Below are 19955 nucleotides of genomic sequence, written 5' to 3' on the forward strand. Positions count from 1 at the left end.
TTAGCAGCCAGTGGAGCTGCCTCCTGCTGACTAAGAGAAAGAATGAAGGTTTAAGGCATTATCAAATTTGAAATTAAGTCCTTTATACAGTCAATAGTTACTTTTAAAATTGTTTTTAAAAAATCACACACTACCACCTTATACACAGAGATCACCAATAGGGTTGCAAGGTGGAGTAACCGCAGAACATTCCTGTCTTGGACAGTGTAAAAGGGGCTCCTGACTAAACTTATGTGTCCACCCCACCTCATGCTTAAAGAGGCAACAGATAGAATTCGTTTTTTTCTAGCTTGGCACCAACTAGCACCAGTGGTATTGCGTCGCACTGTCACAACAACCAAATTGACCGTGGGAATCAGAGATAATCAATAAAATGTAGGCTGTAAAGCCACCAGTATACCTCTATGTATATGTAGAATGAGAAGGTGTGTGGACACTCTACTAAATAAATGAGCAAAGAGACCGAGCAACAATTATCAGATTTATCTGAAGAAAAAACAAATAGTAATGCAAATAATTATACCAGAATTATACCATGGCAACGAGGATGTCAGCAGACCAACACTCGCTACCCGGTCCCTGGTTGCGGCGATTTGCGATGCTGGCCAGCTAGGAATGAACTAGCAGCCAGTACAGTACAGCCCTCTCTTGTCTAGCTAACATTTAGCCGTGTTACTTACCGATCCATCAGAAAGAAAGCTAGCTGGACATCGGTTCTGAAGCCTCTTTGGTCACGGAGCTCCCTCCATCTCTTGAACGCCTGACTGAGGTTTACTCTTGTTTTTCCTCTTCTTTTATCACTCTCCTTTTTGCTCTTCTTTGCCTCCTCAGTTTTCTTGTGCTAGGCCATTTTTCACTTGTCTCCAAACTTTGTCCGTCTGCCATTGTGCTCGTGACTCAACTATCTCATGCCCAACTACTCATAAGGACTTGCTCCAGTCCCTGATTGGCTGACCGACCAGTTTGGCAGGAAAATGACATAATCACCCCTTTCATATTGTGCATGAAAGCTCTGAAAGTTGTTGTGGTCCTTGATCATTCATCACTGAATGTTTGTTAATGTATACCATGTGTGCGTGCTGAGCTTTTCAGTTCAACAGGGAAAACTGGCTAAGCAGATTCACCTGGACAGACATCTCTACGAGCCTGTGACCACAGGGAGAGTCAGAGGCCTTATATTTTAGAAAAGAAGTACCCCAGCACGAGGGAAAGGAGAGGCCTTTTGCAGCAGGGTGTGGAAGAACATGCTGTACAAGCTGAAAAACACGGCCGCATGGAGAAAGAAACATGGTATAAAATAATTTCAATTCGCAGGTAATTTCAGTGCACATATGAGAGGCTGTGGTCTTCCACTAATTGGAGGATCGGAAGAACTGAGTAGCAGGTAGCACCTTGTATAGTAGCCAGTAGTGTATGAATGTTTGTATGACTGGGTGAATGTCACATGTAGTGTCAAAGCACTTTGAGTAGTCGGAATACTAGAAAGATGCTACATAAATGCAAGTCCAATAAAGGGACCAAATGCAATGTTGGTGGCACAGTATGTCTGTGTTTACACCTGTTGCCAGGCATCCCAATTTTCCAGTTTAAAGTTTTGCTAGTATAACTCACTGACTTCTCGCTTATCCACAGAATATCTTGTTTGTACATCACCTGGCATTTTGGAGCATACTGCAATGAACAATGCATTGAGCATCATACCCATTTACAGAGACTCGTGCCATGGTATGCAGCATTAAGACTTTATCAAGCTACTTCATTATTAACACAAACAATTGAGGTCACTTTTCAGAATAAATTCAAAATACCATATGGCTGTGTTAAAACAGGGTTCCCTGCACATCACTCAGCAGCATGCAGCCAAGTCAGAACCTCTCAGCTCAAGGACAGAGATCTTCCAAATGGGAAGAAAATTCTGGAACACTTTGATCAATTTACAGCCTTCGATAGAGCAAAAAGACCATATGGCTAATTTAAGTGTTTGAAGAAACACCAATGCTGTTGATTTCCTAATTTAGTAATTTAAGACTCTTGGAACTAAAAGACATAGCAGACAGCGCAAAAGCTTCCAGCATCATCTCCTTGGACAAACCCAATCAATCGACCATTTCTGCATTACTGTATGTCTCCAAGTCTCCTCTCGTTGGCTTCTCCTTAATACAGTTATCCAATCATACATTATGAGCCATGTTTTTCCTCTTTAGATCCACTTGTCATTGCTTTAATAGAATCACAGCTCTCCATTCTGAGACATAACATGAAAAAGTGACTGTCACCATATATTCTCATATGATCTGTTAGGTATCTTTGCAGCATATTATTTGGTGCTTCCTCTTAATATTTATTTGTTTTGAAAATAGTGTTTAACAATGGTAAAATTTAAATTTAAGGGCATTCTTCACCTAATAATCTCATTATCAGTGAAGCTTAAAACCTGATACCTGACTGCAATGCACAGAAACAAAGAATCCACAATTAACTGTTTTTTCAGTAGAAAGTCAGGGTTATAGTGAAAGTTTGTATATTAATAATCGTCAGGTTTATTTGGGTCAGACTCAAACACATCACAGCCAGACTACTTTTTGATTGATTTTGTTCTTGACATGCTTGACGAGATTCAGATTAAAAACAGAACCAGTACTGCTTAAAATGTGGTTATAGGACACATTTAAATTCTTTGTTTCATCAGAGTTAGAGTTGATAATTCGTCTCAACCAAATCACCCTGTTGCTGACATTACTGTAATCTGGAGTCATAAGATATTAACATGACGGCAGAGATGTGTTGTTATCTCTCCGATGGACAAATGTATCTCAAGGACTTTACAGTACCTTGAGTAACCCCGGTGGGAACTGAAGCACTGACCCTGCCATCGCTGGTGACTCACACCATCAATCAGCTGTTTAAACAACTGAAGTTAGCGTGTGATTCATTTCTCCTCACCTCAGAGAGCTGCAATCCAACTGATGATAATGACACTTCACTTCTTATACAACCTGAGCACAGATCTGTGAACATCTCTGCAGTGAATTAAATGGTTGAATATTATACATGACCTTCAAGCTTGCAATGCCATTACCCCACTCTTATTTCCAAACGGAACTGCTACATTGTGAGCATGAGTCTTAATGGGTAAACCCACTTTCTCGAAACCTACCTTGTCTACAATTCTGCTGAGGGCTGTACCCAGCTCAGAATTATGTAAGTTGAATCAAATTTGGCTGTTCAATCCAAATATTTGTATTTGTATCTTTTTTTTTCATACCCTAACGGGGTTTAGCATAGTAATCAAGTAATCAAGCACACTACTCTTATCCTGGAAATCAGCCAGACTCAAATCTAGAAAGATTTTGAGTCTGGCCCTCACCGATACAACCTTCCTACCCAAGGAGTGGCACTAACTGAGGCATATTAAATGCCACCGCATGCAATTGGATAGCACGATGGCCAATCAGAGCAAAAAACAAGGTGACGTGTTCATTGCACTAAGCCCCATTGATTTGCCGATAAGTGGGGCTAACTGATGTATTATTTGCCATATCCCATCAGCAAAATGGCAAGAATGTCCTTCCTGGAAACGAAGGCTTCTAGGGCAGTTTTCTGTTCCTCTCTCGAAAAAAAAGACACGTGTAGTTGGCTTAGCGTTTCTCCCAAAGCCAAATTGAATGGACGCGGTCCTTTGGCAGCTGCCATCTTGGCGGGTTTACTTATAGACTCTTAGGGCACAGCACTGTCGTCATCATGTTACGCCCACCCAGAGCACGCCTCTGTCATATACACTGATCTGATTGGTCTGATGGTGATTCAACAGGCTCTGCACGTCGGGGCCAGATCCCCCTGCAGAGCAAATTCAAATTTGCAAGGGGCGGGGCATCTGGATTTCCAGGTTACCCTACACTAACAACGAGTTGTAAATGTTGAACATTCTTTGCTGACACTAGATATAAAAAAACTAGAGATTGTATTATATTAAGTTGCTGTGAGATGTAAATTCACCATCTCGCAGAAGATAAGTGCCTTATGATGCAAAGCCTCTCCTCGACCAGGCATCTGCACTGTGTCTGCAGCTGCCTGTATCAAAGAGCAATGTCAAAGTGAAGAGCACTCATTCTGCAGCAAAATAATAAAAGTTGCCTAGTCCGCTTATTATAATCATCTCTGGGCTTGTTTTCCTGCAAAGTTGCATAAAAAATATTGGTAGTTGCAGGTTGCAAGGGGTCTTTGGGCTTATTTCTATGTTTCCTGTCTTCCCTCACCATACATCTCCAGTTTGTCTTGTTGCCGGATCCAGTCCAGTTGCCAGAAGAAAATGTTGGCATTGTAAATTTCTGCAAACCAGGAATACATTACATTGGTACATTTTCGTATGGGTCGTATTAACGTTTTTAAAGAGATGTATTAAATGAGCTGACTTGACATGACATGACTCATTGGGATGTTGAGCGGATGGTGAATGGCATGACACATAGATGGCACGCCTGCCAAGCTGCAGACCACTGCACACCAACGAACAACAGCGAGTCATTGCAGCATTTTCAGTGGCTTTTTAGCCTCAAACATGGGTGTTTTTTAATAAGCCATTGTTGTGTTTCTAAGTGGGATAGTGCCACCTTTTACTAACCATAACCAAGTGGTTTTTGTGCCTAAATGTAGCCACATGTTCACCAAAACGTTGTTGAAATGTTAAGTTTTAACGTATCTGCAACCAGCCTGTACTCATTCCCAACCCGTCAAATACCACTGCTCTGTCAATGATCTTGGTGTGACATACCAAAGCATTAAAACACCTTTCGCAGTGGAATGATTTACACTGGGCAGCAGCAGTTGTGAACACAGTGGGCAACAACTGAACGTATCCACTATGTCAATTTGTCAGTGGATGTCCACCTCAGATACAAACGCACAAAGGCACCTTTCTCAGCCTTATGAAACTGTCAACTCCCATATAATAAGGAGCAAGAAAAGTCCCCATAGAGCAGGTGGGAGGGGAGGTCGATGGGTCAAACAAACTCCAGTGCTTGCTGTCTGAAACCAAAAGTCAGTGGAGTTATTTCAATATATGTTACAATAGTGACATATGTCCCATGACACATGACACATTATGTTACATGATGCTACTAACAGTTGTACTTACTTAAAGCCAAACCATAAGGGTTTTTTCCACACCTAACCATGGACTTGTGTTGCCTAAACTTACAGAGATAAATGTAAAAACAAGGTGTTTTACTTGTGTTGTAAGTTTATCTTAAAATAAGACTACATGGTTGTAACAAACAGAGACTGTAAATTTCCTGTGAAAAATGAGGTGTATTTTGAAAGGACACAATTTGAGTGCAAATTGACACGCTAACACATTCTCAGTCTGACCTTATCACATATCAATGTTTAGTCATGGACTTTCCATGTCCAGATACAATGTGCAAGGTACCATGGGTGCATTGGCTGTTGATGTTTTGGAAAACCATGTCAAGCTCTGCCTGTTACACGCATTGACTTAATTGGAAATACACTTCCATTTTCACAGGAAATTTAACATTTACATACAGTCTCTTACAAAATAAAGGCACTATGTCGGTACACCGCAAATTGGCATTTCTTTTCTCCTTCAACAACACATGCGCATGGTTGAGTTTAGGCAACAAAAGCATGTAGCTGTGTTTAGGAAAAAAGAACAGGGTTTGGCTTTAAAATCTTACGGGAAGCAAACACCGCTCTCCTGGGTGAAAGTTGCCGTTTGTTGGACCCATTCACCACCCCTCCTGCCCACCCCACTCGGACTTTCATTCTTGTTGTTTCCCCCGATACTGCCGTTGAAATGTACCACAACTGACTACCAATCATGCTGACATTAAAGGACGGCTTTTTCATCTGTGCCTGATGCCGAAAGTTTCTGCCTAGGGTTGTGCCAATAGGCGATCCAATCGCCCACGCTTGACACAAGCATACTCTGGCGTACCATAAGCGGAGCGTACTCCGCGAGGAATGTCCGCAGTCATTCGGGCGTTCATAGTCGAGCGCACTTCCACGTTGTAGTTTCCTGTAAAAATGTCCGTGAAAAATCCCCGCGATGTGAAAAATACATGCCGAGCAGTCACTGGTGCACGGAGCGGAGTCCACGCGGTCGTAAAATCTAAGCTTTGCTCGCACAGGACTTGCAGACGTCTGCTTTCAGTCCGCGCGGACCTCCGCGGAGTCCGTTCCGCGTATGTTAGGGCCGAGTATGTTCAGGCCTTAACGCGCATGTCGCGGAGCGGTGAACAAACCAAACAACACAATGTCAGGAGAAATTGAAAAGATATGCCGTCTATGTAAAGTCAACTTGCTAATTAAGGAGCCATTACATGCTCAAGAGCTTTATAAAGCTGCTCAAACGGGAGGCTATGAGTGAACGTTTCAGACCCCCCCCCCCTCCCGGGCGATAACATCGTTCATCGGCGATTTCACTAGATGGCGATAGGACGATAGGATATGGACAAGATCGCCCAACTCTATTACTGCCCAAGCGCCAGATTTTGGAGGGAGACCAGTTTGGACAGAACATCCAAAACTGGTGCAAGAGGGTACCTAACGCATCATATTTTGACATTTACGTCCGCTGAGAAAGTGTCAATATCTTACAAGTTCGGATGAGAATGTGTTGCTGCTACATAATAACGTACAAATAAACCTGTGGTGTGCAGAAATGTATATTGGGTTAAATCATTTCAATTTAAATTCAACTTATTTATTTTCATTTCAAGAAAAATGGTAAATTACAAGTTACAGTATTTCTTTTAAATGGTTGCTTATGCACTGCAAAATAAATTCATATATTCAAACTGGTCAAGTGGCCTGTCTCTCGACTGTTTTTTTTTTTAATTTACTGCTTCTTTGCGTCTTGTGTTCATAGACCCAGTTGCTTGTTTCTCTCGTGAGATCTGGCACCACCAGTCACTGCCTACCATTCCACATGACTTTAATGCAGCATTAGAACAGCTAATGCACAAGCTGTCACATACTAAAGGTTAAACCACTCTATTGTGATATATATCTGTGGGAGGCACTAAGGCATATTTTACAAACATGCCATTATAAGGTGTCCTTTAACTCCCTAAAAGCTGTTTGAAATGATATGATTTACAGTTATATTACAGCCTCTAAAATGGTCCTATCATTATATGCTGCACTGTGCAATCTCTGCAGATTCCCCTCGTCTTTAACAAATACACTGGTTCACTTTAATTACCAGAATGAAGAGCTGGATATAGCTGGAAATTGAAAACAAAAAAAGGGGGCTCTCACTCCTGTCAGCTTTTTATCCCTTTTCGGTGACAACACACACACACACACACACACACACATTATGCATATAGATGTACAGTAAGGATAGTGAGATGGACCTAGTATGAAGTGCTGCAGTCTGCTGGAACAGTATCACAGGATGGGTTCCCCAAGAAGCAGCCAAGACTTTTTAGAGCACACGCACACGCACACACACACACATATGTGCACACGGTCTCACCCTCACACGTTTGCCTCACTCCTATTCTCTCCTCCCTAACCCCCCCCCCCCCCCCCAACACACATGTACTGTAGTGACACAATCACATCATCCACACACACTTTTCCTCCCCTCCCCTTCGTCACCCTCCCTCTCTCTCTCTCCTCTTCTCCACGCGCCGCTGGGAGCGACGCGGCTTTAACCGTGCCGTTCTCCAGACTCTATGCTGACTGCACGGCGTTACAGCGGCGCGCTCCTTCCAAATGCGCCACACTAATCACTGTACAGTACATTCCTCCGCTAACAGGCCAGCAAACAGCCGTGCACACACGCTCATCAGCTGTCAACAAAACAGCGCACGTTCCCTCAAACCGAGGGGAGCAGAAAGACTTGAGGCTCCTCTCTTACACAACATCCCTAGCTATTTTTTAGGGAGGTTAAACATTCCCTGTCAACACAGTCACATGCATGAGCATCATTTCTCATCCCTGCAGCCGAAACAGAAGTCCTGACGTGCGCAACCAAAGAAGCGGAGCTCGCCTCAACAAGCCCTAAAGAGTGCGAGCGGCTTTAGAACAGATGCGAGAGACGGGGGAGTGAGGTGAGATGATACGGTGAGGAGTACATGGGTGGAATGGAGGGGTTTGGTGAGTCGCAGTTAAACATAAGGCAGCAGAAGCTTTACTCACCCTGCGGAGCGGAGAGCTGCTCGGACGGTGCAGCCGACGAGAGATGAGTGCGCACTGGGAAGCCTGGGCACCAAATTTACAGTTTTCCCCTTATCTCTCTCTCTTTCTCTCTTTCCTGGTCTCGCTGCACACACACACACACACACACTCTCTCTCGCTCTCTTTCGTGTTTCCCCGTATCTCCCCTCTTCTCCTCTCTTCCCCCCTCTTTCACTCCTCCTCCTTCTCCTTCTTTACTTCACACTGCTCTTTCAGCACTGCGGAGAATCGCTTGAATGGGCTTCACTGTAGTTTGGGTATAGGGAGGTGGGACCGGTGTGTGTATGTGTGAGGGAGAGGAGAGGGGTGGGGGGGTTACAGTGATGTAGGCTTGAGGGAGAAGAAGACACGCGGCCCCCCGCCCCACACACACACACACACAATCGCGCGCGCAAAGACAGCACGGCGTAAGAGCGTGCTGGCTGGAATTGAGGCCACATCATATGAGCTGACAGCATGACTGAATCAAACATACAGCAACAATTAGCATCGTCTAAGTCATTAATAAACACAGCACTTAAACATGGATCTGTACTGTGAGTGTGCATTCATTTCTTCTATATATTAACTGAGGAAAATGATTGACAGCAGTAAGTAAATCTCCAGCAGGGAGCCAGAGGAAAGAAATGAACTCAGATGTTTTGATCTGAAACAGTTTTGTTTCCCCATTAAGCTAGGAAAATCAAACTTGTCACACTGTGGGAAAATGTCCCTCTGCAGGAGAAAACCAATCATCAGGAACATAATGACAGCTTTGTACGTTTCTGCAAGGCATACATAACGTTTATTGAGTGTGTTTACAGATTTGTTAAAACTTTACATTTTAACAAGGTTGTGGTAACATATGTTTAGGTTTCGCAAAAAAAAAAAAAAAAAATCTTGGCCATGGTTTACGTAGCACTATCCCTGCAGGAAACAAAGCAGTGTCCTCAGAGGAAAACAATCATTGTTCTTGGCACAGTACCTCTCGGAATACAGTGACAGGTAGCTACAGGACACCCACATTTGCTGCCTAAAAAGCCACTGGAAACACAGCAATGACTCTCTAAATCACAACTGGTTTTGTTGTCGGTGGTCTCAAAGAGTGGTCTGCAGCTTGGCAGATGTTTTGCCAGAAGTGACACGCCTTCTGCCATCCCATTCACCTCCAAATGACAAAGTCAGCTCATATTCTACGTCACTTTAGAAACGTTGATATGATATCTGTGAAAAGCACAAATATAACATATTTGTGGCTAAAAGGAAGGAGATGTGCCGCCTAGTCCAGGAGGAGGTGAGCGCAGCAGTCGAGGAGGCGAGGTCTTGCAGGACAGTGGGAGTGTGGCAACAAGGCGCAGATGGGAGAGCGGTGGGAGAGCGCAATTGCGAGGAAGGTGACTTGGGCCAAGATGTGGAAGGCTGAGCCACAGCGGATCAAGTTTCTCATCCAGGTGGTTTATGATGTGCTTCCCAGTCCATCAAACCTACACCTCCGGGCAAAGTGGAATCACCAGCATGTCCACTGTGCTCCCAGTGTGGAACCCTACAGCACATTCTGAGCAGCTGCTCAAAGGCACTAGGAGAGGGAAGGTACAGATGGAGGCATGACCAAGTCCTGAAGGCCATTGCTGAAGCCATTGGTGCAGCAGTTCAGTGGGCCAAGAGCCCCCCCCCCCCAAGCAAGCCATCACTTTCATCAGAGCTGCAAAAGCATCTGCAGGCATCCTGGCCTCTGCAAGAGGCTGGCAGTTGTTGGTGGACCTTGAGCGGCAACTGAAGTTCCCCAACCACATTGCGACCACCACCCCAAGACCAGATGTTGTTCTCCTGTCTAAGTCCACCAAACAGGTGGTTCTGCTGGAGTTAACAGTCCCTTGGGAAGAAAGCTTGGAGGAGGCCTTTGAAAGGAAGCTCGCCAAGTACGAGGAACTGGTCAGCAAGTGTCAACAAGCCGGTTGGAGCGATGTGTCTCCCAGTAGAGGTCGGATGCAGGGGCTTTCCAGCCTGATCCCCGTCCAGAGCCTTCAGTTTGTTGGGCTGCAACACCACCGAAGCGGCAGAGAAAGCCTCAAGATGGCTATGGCTCAAGAGAGGAGATCCATGGAATCAGAATAGCTAGAAAAGCCATCTGGACTCAAGCTGAGGTCTGATCAGCCTCAGCTGGGTCGCCTGGAGGAGGGTGTATGATGTTGAAAGACCCAAAATACCCGATGATTCCAGGAACATCACTGAAGATGTGTCCAGAAGCATCAGTAGATGTAGTTGCACAGTGGTCTGTACAAATGTACAAATGTTGTGGAGAAACAGGATCATAGTGTGAGTGATTGTGGAGAGATGATTGAGAGTGAGTGTATCATCCTGGACAGTACATTGTCCTTTGAGGCCCACATTAATAATGTTGATTGGTCTGTATACTTTCATCTACGTAATATGAATCATCTTTGCCTGTCACTTACACCTCATGGCACCATGAATCTCGTTCACTCTTTGGTTACATCCCGTATTGATTATTGGAATACATTTACAATACAATTACAATATGAGAATAACTTTTACACGATTCAGGTTGTCTTCTCACAGACCAATAGTGAGGAGGTGCCGAACACCACCAGAACAACGTGTGTGTTGCTGTAAGACTGGCATACAAAATGAAAAACACACACACTTGTGTGCCCTCGTACACAGGATATCCGTGAGAAATACGGGCATGACTCCACTAAATTGAGTTCACTCCTTGTGGACACTGATGAAAGAATTTTAGTCATGTTACATGCATGTGTTGTATTACTGGAGCACCAGCAAACCTCTACTGATAACTCCATGTTATTATTTGCATTTCTTTTAATGTTTTGATTAATGGGTTTATCGTATATATGATTTTTTGTATATTGTTTAGACTCAAATATTTTATTTGTTTAACTAATTAAGTGACCAGTAATGTTATGTAATGTTGAACCTAACCTGAAGCAGCAACTGTTAGTTAATCTGTAATTTTACAGACTTTAAATAGACATCTGTGAGTGCTGGCTGGTTGCAGTTAATCATGGCTTTGCAGTACAAGAACGTCATAACTGATTGAAAGATACAACAGTAATTAGCGCTGTGTATTTAATCATTAAATATGTGCGCAAAAGATGCATTTGTGATTTAAATTATCAATCTATTCTAAAACAAATGAATGTAATGAATTTACAAAAGAACATGTATCCAAACATGTATCCATTGAACAAGTGACAGTGAAATAACGAAACATGTCAAAATGTAAGATTAGACAACTGGGGATTGTTATGTAATATATGCCATTACATATTTTTAAGTGATGATGATGTAATATTGATAATGAGCAATAATGCAATATTGTGTAAGAATAAGAGGAAAATAATAACTTACAGTGGTGAATGTCACTATTGCATCATCAGATGAAGACATATATGAAAGAGCAATTGATGATTATAGGCCTAACTGAACCTGAAGGGACTTAAGAACAGTAATTCAAAGGGTGACTGGGCCCTGACCCCTAAAGGGACTGAAGGCTTCAGGCTCAGTCTCACTATTGGCCTCAGCTCAGTTTTATAAGAAGGCTCCATAGCATTATTTTCTTTCAGAATTCCATTTTCAAATCTCTTTTTACTCAGGCTTGATTTAAGACTGAGTCCTGCCAGGCTTTGACCTTGACTAGTCCAACCACTCACATAATCAGTGTTTCTGCCAAACATCTTGCATTTGAAGGTGAACTTTTTGAAGACATAAACATACAATCTTTAAATCATACAAGAGAGAAAGAGAGAGAGAGCAAGAACAGGATGTCACATATTAGAAAAAAAAATGTATGCATGTGTCTCCCTGTGCTTTTGCATGTGATATTGTGTATGTGTGAGCATGTGTGTAAGTGTGTTTGTGTGCTTGTCTGTTATGCCTCTATACCCTCTTTCATGGTTGAGTGGCCCCATCAGCCCCTGGCGACCCACAGACTGATACAGTAGGCTGTTTTGCCCTGTGACTCACTCAGTGTGTGTGTGTGTGTGTGTGTGTGTGTGTGTATGTGTATGTGTAGATGCATGAGTACATGTGTGGGCAACAAGGGAATTCATTCCACCTGCCAACTTCAAACACACAGACACACACACAAGTACTTGTACCGAGACAAAGATATTTGCTGGTTAGTTTGTATTTGCCATGGACTGTAGAATAGATAATGGACATAGCCACAACAATATCACCCATTGTTTTGTGGACTGCTGTTCTGAACCTTCTAGTTTGGCATTTTGAACAACACCATCTTGATTTTTTATAGCCATCAGTGATCATATTTGGACGAGAAGGTGGAACATAAAGCGACCACACCCTTAATTTTTTTTGGCATTGCCGCACTGGCTTCATGTATTAGCCCCTGAGGCTGCTGCTTGGTTTTTGGCAATTTGAGCAACATCCTGGGCTGAAACTGTGATTGGCTGATTAAAGAACAGAATTTTAATCACACTCTACTGGAGCACTATTATACTAATTCAATTCAAGGATGTTAAATACATATTCATTTATAATTTCAGCTTGAAGTTAATCACAAAAGAGGTAAGTTATGCACTTATTTTGAGCCAGGGCTCATGTTTACAAAATTTAATTTTACCATTACCAAATAAAAATAATTTAACCAAATGAAATGTTAATAAAATCAGTACCAGTGAATACCGCTGAGTTTCTCTGGCTTCTTCACTGTTACAACTTTTTGACCCTACGCAACTGTCGAATAAACCACTGCAGAAAATTTGTCCTAATTGTAACCTACCCTGAAATGAAAAAGCAAACAAAACAACAATGAACAAAAATTACAAAATTTAACGAGACAGCTGTCGGGGCAATTTGGTCAATAAGGTCATGACTTCACACAGAGCGTCTTAGATGAATATTTTTGCTCTTCAAATGACATGATGCAAAACAACACTAAAAGGTAGCACTGATGGTTTAGATACCAGAGATATACTTCAATTAAATGTCACTGTTGCTGTGCTACCAAGAAACAGAAGTTGTAACACTGTCTCCATTTCACCAGTTAGCTGTCTCAATTCCGAGACAAGAACATAAGTGGTTGACAACTTTTGAACCTCCAGATTATGTTCAGCAACAACGTTTTATTGCCCAATGCCAATGTTTTTAACATTATGAATTTCAACAAGATGTTATGGAAACTATGGCACAGTTGATGCTGGATAATCACTGTGGGTAAACCAAATAAAATATGGTAAATGTATGGCTAAGGCTAGGCAGCTAAAAGAACTTGATGGGGTTAGGGAAAGATTGTCACTGCAATAAATGAAAAAGCTATGCGCCCCGTATAAATGTAGAGCCAAACCATGATGTTTTTCTAAACCTTACCATGTGCTTTTGTTGCCTAAACCTCTGTTGACATCCTGACATCCATTGGTAGCAGCACCCCGGAACATCATCATCAGATGCAAAGGGATACCTAGAGAGTAATATATAGATGTGAAAGGCCACTGTAAAAAGCAGCAACGTATGTGACAACTTGGGATGAGAATGCGTTGAAGTTTTGTAAAATATCTATCAAGTAAGCACTCAACAAATGCTGTTGTCACATTACATACTTAGGGCTGGATCTACTAAGATCCCAATTTGCGTGTACTAATTTGCCTGCGCAATCTAGAATTTTGCGTGTAGGGCTGAACTGCGGTTTGTGGGTGATTTACTAAGAGTGATTGCGCAAACGACAACAGGTGCAAACGTGTTGGAGACACCCTATTTAAATTAGGGTTTTGCGTGTTTTATGGTGTGCAGCATGGCGAGTTTGGAGAGAAAGCGCAAAGTGAAATTCGACCCTATGGAATTAGAAGTGTTGGTAGATGAGGCCAATAAACCCTTAAATGAGCTACAGCAAAGAAACCTGACTGTCTCATAAGGGAACGCTACATGGGAAGAAATCTGTGACCAACAGCCAGGGACCAGAAAGGGTGGAGAGGTGCGCATGGCGGGCAAGCTCCACCTGCGTAAAAGGAAACACAAATAATACACTCAACTGTCACGTTTAAGTTTTCTTATATTGGCTATGAATATTCATTTTGTGTAAAATAGGCTATACGATAAAGAACTGTTTAGCATCCTCGCACGTGGCATTATGCTCCAGCCCGTGTTGCTTGGTGATGTTATGTAACATGCAGCAGGTCACTACAATCAGGGCCACTTTTTCTGGCCTGTACAGCAGTGCTCCTCCAGTGCGATCCAAACAACGGAACCTGCTCTTCAGGATTCCAAAGGTGCGCTCCACAATATTCTGTGTGCGGATATGGGCCTCGTTGTATCTTATCTCTCTGGCAGTGGTCGGGTTGAGAACAGGTGTCAGGAGGAAGAGGTGTAGGGGGTATGCACTATCACCTCAAAAAACATATGAATCAATATGAAACACGCTTTTGTTTTTAATGTAATTATTTTACAAAGGATTTTACAAACTGACTCACCTACAAGCCAGCCATCTCCAAACTCGCCATCTCGCAACTTGGAAAACAGAAAACTGTTTCTCAGAATAAAAGAATCGTGTACTGACCCGGGACAGCTCCAAAATGGCAATGCTGGGTAGGTGATATGTTTTAATGATTGTTTCCTCATTCATTCCAAAAATGTTCACACGAGGGTGAAAAATGCGTTCTCTGCGTCTTCTTTCATCATTTCAATGTCTCCTTGTTGCAACAATAACCGCAGCCATGTGTGCGTAATTACGCATACAAACTGTTTGCACCTCCCTTTGGCACATGTTAAATATAGACGCAGCTTCTATGAGCAAAATTGCTTTCAGGTTTGATAAATCACTTTGCGTGTACTAAATTAATATATTTACATTTTCTCCTCCCAGCACACGCACAATTGCGTGTAAACGCCCCATATTGCATATTCATTGCAGCAAACGTACTAACTGGATGCAGACGTGCTATTTTGCACCTTTGAAAGACGCAACCCTTAGTGCGCACTGTTAGTAAATCAGTTTGTACATTTTTTTGCGCGTGCAATGAGTTTGCAGATGTTTTTATACACACAAACCTTAAGTAGATCTGCAGCATACGCCCGCCGCGAGCCGTTCAGCACCGCGGACAGTCGGACTAATGGGATGTTGAACCAATGGGCTGTCGAACCAATGACATGGACCCGTGTTAAGTTACATAGGTTAGGTTTGGGCAAGCGCAGTTATGATGCTAGGTTACAAAAAGATTTGGCATTGTGCAGTTATGTAGGTAAGGTTGAAGAATAGAAATATGGTGATAACATGACTTAAAAAAAACAAAGCTTACTTAGTTTCACATGGAATACAAACACTAGTCTCCTTGGAGAAAGTTTTGTGTCCATTTGACCCATCCACCACCTCAACCTGCCTCCTTACGCAAACTTTTGCTCTTCATGTCATTTCCTTCTTTACTCCCATCAGTGAATTAATGATGTGATCACAGCCTTTCCAACTACTCCCAAGTGGGTTATTCACAGATTACTGGCTCATGATAACATGTGTTATATAGAAATTGTGGTACATTACTTTTTATAGGTTAACGTTCAAACAATGCATGAGAACAGCCTGATATACAAAACTAAACACGAATGTGGAACCAACTTTAATCTAATTTCATAAGAGGTTGATCTTTAAAAAAAAAAAAAAAAGGGGAAGAGATGTACTGTCATCCATATTTGCCGTGTTGCTGTTACACTGAAGAACATTTCTTGCAGACTAACAGAGCATGGATGCAACTGAAGGACTCCTGCGATGACACACAGCATAGCAGCCAGTGATGCATCAGGAAATGTCATGAGGTAATCTATATCATCTTTTTTTTTTTAAAAAAAAATGCGCGTGCCTAGCCCTCTATATCATCATCCCTTTAAGTGCAATGAGAGCCTGATGTGAGCTGACATGTGCCATGTGGTTCCTATAGGGTACAGCATCAATGGTAATCACATTCTTCAGTACATGGTGATGCTTCACAGCCACTGGCCTACATTCTCACACATTTCAATAGTGTCTGGCGTCAGATTGGTTTACCTTCAAAATGGGTCGTCCCCACTTCAGGTAGGCTCTCATCCCCTCAGCGTTACAGGACTAGCAATCTGCTTCCATAAGTCCCATTCCCAGGGGAGAACTATAAACTCCTTATACAGGGATGAGAAAGTGTGTGAGCTGGAGGGAAGATGGTTTCATTATCTGCACAGCTCAGGCTGCATGGAAAGTGTTGTCTGTAGTTATTGCAGTGGTGTTTTTCTTTGACCAATGATTTGTTGCTATCTTTAGACTCTGGTAAGGCTTTAGTTAAAAATCTTTTGATACAATCGATAATTATATTTTCTTGGATGGTTAACCAATACAAAAGTCTCTGTCAAAATGCTGTTTTTCTACTGCGGAGTATAACACGGTTCCATTTTAGGTTCTATTTAATTATCTTTAACCACTGGCCTGTCCCTTAAAGGGATAGTGCATCCAAAAATGAAAATGCAGCCATTATCTACTCACCCATATGCCGATGGAGGCTCAGGTGAAGTTTTAGAGTCCTCACAACACTTGCGGAGATCCAAGGGGAGAGGGGGTAGCAACACAACTCCACCTAATGGAGGCTTACGGCGCCCCAGATTCAAACATCCAAAAACTGAACAATTGAAACCACAAAATATCTCCATACTGCTCATCCGTAGTGATCCAAGTGTCCTGAAGCCCCGACATAAGTTTGAGTTGTGTTGCTACCCTCTCTCCCCTTGGATCACCGCAAGGGATGTGAGGACTCTAAAACTTCACGTGAGCCTCCCTCGGCATATGGGTGTGTAGATAATAGCTGAATTTTCATTTTTGGGTGCACTATCCCTTTAAGAAAACACAACATCCATTTTCACAGTTATGCTGATGATCGTCCGCTGTACCTTCCACTGGAACTGGGCGATGCCAAATGTTTTCTGTTCTCTGGTTATCACCTTGAATAAATCAAACGCCAAATGGCTAAAAATCTTTCTCACACTGAATGAGAGTTATACTGAAGTCCTCACTGTTCAGCCCAGTTGCCAGGAAAAAAATGTCAGCACTGTATATTTCTGCAAACCATCAATACATTACATTTGTATGTTTCATATGTACCATATCAACTTTTCTATAGTGAAGTTAGTGGACTGAGTACATGAACTGATTTTGTCAAAGGGAAGTGGAGGGGATGGTGGATGTTGTGTCACTTAGGCGAGACACCTACCATGCTGATAGCTATGTGAGACCAACAAACAACTGTTTGGCTGTTTTTTAATATGCCATCACTGCACTGCAGGAACTTTTTAGCCACCAAACATGGGTGTTTATTTAGCAACTCATTGGTGTGTTTCCACGGAGTGTAGTGCCAGGAAAAGTGGTTGTTTTTTACCAAGGCATCACTGCATTTCCTGGCAGGATGATGCCACAAAAAAATGGTTGTTTTTACTAAGCCATTGCTGCATTTCCTACAGGGATATTTCTATGAAAAGCAGTTGTTTGTTATCAAGAAATCACCATTTCCAATGAGGATTGTGCCACCAAAAGCAAGTATTTTAAGCCAAAACATGATCTTTTCCCAACCATAACTAAATGTTTTTGGTGCCTGAACCTAATTACACATAAATCATAGCACTGTAGAAACTTAAAGTGTATCCGGCCCATAATAAGATATGTATAATAATGTAACATGCCAACATTTATTCTGGCAACTGGATTGCACTGTTTATCTCCATAGATTCCCACCAGTAGTCAAATGAACACTGTTTTTAAAATATTCTGTTCTCACATAAATATATGTTCTATCCTAAAACTATTAAATATTCAAATCATTTCTCCTCGGTATGAATCTAGAGAGTGTTCTACATCATATTATTTTGTTATTTTGTTATCATTTGTTCTGCAATGATAATTTGTCTTATAGGTTTTATTGATCACTTGTGTTTCTGTAGTCCTTTGTGTAAATTTAAATTAAAAATGTGTCATATCTTCATGCAATTTTAACTTCTTTGTACAGCACATAAGTTTTCAAATGCTTTCAAAATAAATGTATTTTCAACAATGTTGGTACTGAAAATACACTTTGATTCTCAACACTCACACAGTTTTTATGTCTAATTTTAGACATCCTAGATTATTTTCCTATTATTGTAGCCTGCTTTGAATATGGGCAAATTATAGCCTACATTTTCAATTTTAAGTCAATGGATTACAGTGTTCTAAAGTTAAGTTGTTTTTTTCTTTCGTGGTGAAAAGCTCAAACAGAGTTGAACATCAAGTGGAACTCGGCTTCCCAGTGAAAACACTTCTAATGAGGCCCAGAACAGCAGAGGGTTAAGGAACCTCCTGCCATTTATGGAGTAATGTGTGACTCATAATCACAAACATGGTAATAGCGAGGGAGCACATGGCCTATTTAACTGGTTATTCCCGAGTCAGGCCAACTGGTCCTGAGTCAAATTGCCTTCTGCTGCTGCACAGATCAGGGAAAAAATAACTACTGGTGCAGCCATCAGACTTTGCTGCAGTCTTACTGTTTCACAACTGCTCCAAATCCAAAGTATCTGTATAGAAACTTTAACACTTTTAGCCATCGTGAGGGATATAAATAGTTCCCAGCACCCAGCTGTTTGCAATCAATTTTGCAAATGGAAGTGAGGAGTACTGTTTAAAAGTTGGGGAATATGCAGAAATCATAGACAGTGGCAGCATTAAAGTGTGTTCTATTTTAAATGTCTTCTGTTTAGTTTCAAGGGGTGAAGGCTCAGCTGTTAGAGGTGGCTTACCTAAGAGCTTCTCTGCTTTTTTATTACAAAGTTTAATTAACACTATACATTGTAAACTGTAAATCTACAATTCCTAACACACTTCAATAATAAAAGCTTTAAGCAAAAACAATACATTTACAATAACTGAAAACAGGAAAAATATGTGTACCTGAGTTTAAAATGTCACCAGTTCAAATATGAAAATGGGCAATGCATTCAATGGGTGCGGTTACATGATAGCTTCTCATTCGGAATTAAATAAATCTGAATGAAGTCATTCGGAATTAAAGTCTTTCCAGGTAGTTTACATGGGAAATATTCATTCCGAATGAGGGTTTACACGGGAGATCAGTTTAATCGCCTTTATTCAGGTCCGCGCAAGATTTGGGGCAGGGAAGGTTTCTGATTGGATAGGGGGCGGGGCAGATGTTACGTGTTTACGTTTACCGGAAGAAAACACTGTAGTCCTCGTTCTGGATAACAAGATGCTTGACGACGCCGTTCTTAGTGCATTTTTCAGGCTTGTTTTGCTTATATTCTTGAAGCAGCAGTACGACAACAACCTTGTTCTGCTAATGCTTCATCTGTTGAGGAGGAGAAGAGAGAGGGGTCCATGTCATTGGTTCGACAGCCCATTGGTTCGACATCCCATTAGTCCGACTTTCCGTGGTGCTGAATGGCTCGCGGCGGGCGTATGGTGTGCCGCGACCGGCTTGAGGTGGAGCAGGCTCACGGCTTATGTGTTTGTCACTTTCTTTTTCATTTTAACCCACACCATGATCTTTTCCTGACCCTAACTAAGTGGTTTTTGTGCCTAAACCTAACCAGACCTTAACCACAGGGCATCATGATGATTTTGGAATGGACTTCGGAACAATGAGTTTAATATGGTCGGAACAATGGGATGTCGAACCAATGGGCTGTCGAACCAATGGGCAGTTCCCGAAGGGAGGTAGAAGGTCGAAGAGGGGAGATAGAAGACCGTGCTTTGGCGAATGGAAACCGTTGAG

General features: G+C 42.1%; 1 protein-coding gene across 2 annotated transcripts in view; it reads right to left on the minus strand.

Annotated features, from left to right (window-relative positions):
• LOC125905062 (voltage-dependent calcium channel gamma-7 subunit-like) overlaps positions 1–19955 on the minus strand; it is a 100884-nt gene that overhangs the window by 67428 nt on the left and 13501 nt on the right. Inside the window, exon 1 of one of the 2 annotated variants that reach the window (XM_049602874.1) lies at positions 8170–8459. The exons of the other annotated variant lie outside the window; for it this stretch is intronic. The gene's annotated coding sequence lies outside the window, so the exon portion shown is untranslated. Of the gene's footprint in view, positions 1–8169; positions 8460–19955 lie in introns of those variants that run through there. 2 annotated transcript variants of the gene reach the window in all.

Source organism: Epinephelus fuscoguttatus, linkage group LG17 (assembly GCF_011397635.1).
Source record: "Epinephelus fuscoguttatus linkage group LG17, E.fuscoguttatus.final_Chr_v1".
NCBI classification, from domain to species: Eukaryota; Metazoa; Chordata; class Actinopteri; order Perciformes; family Serranidae; genus Epinephelus; species Epinephelus fuscoguttatus.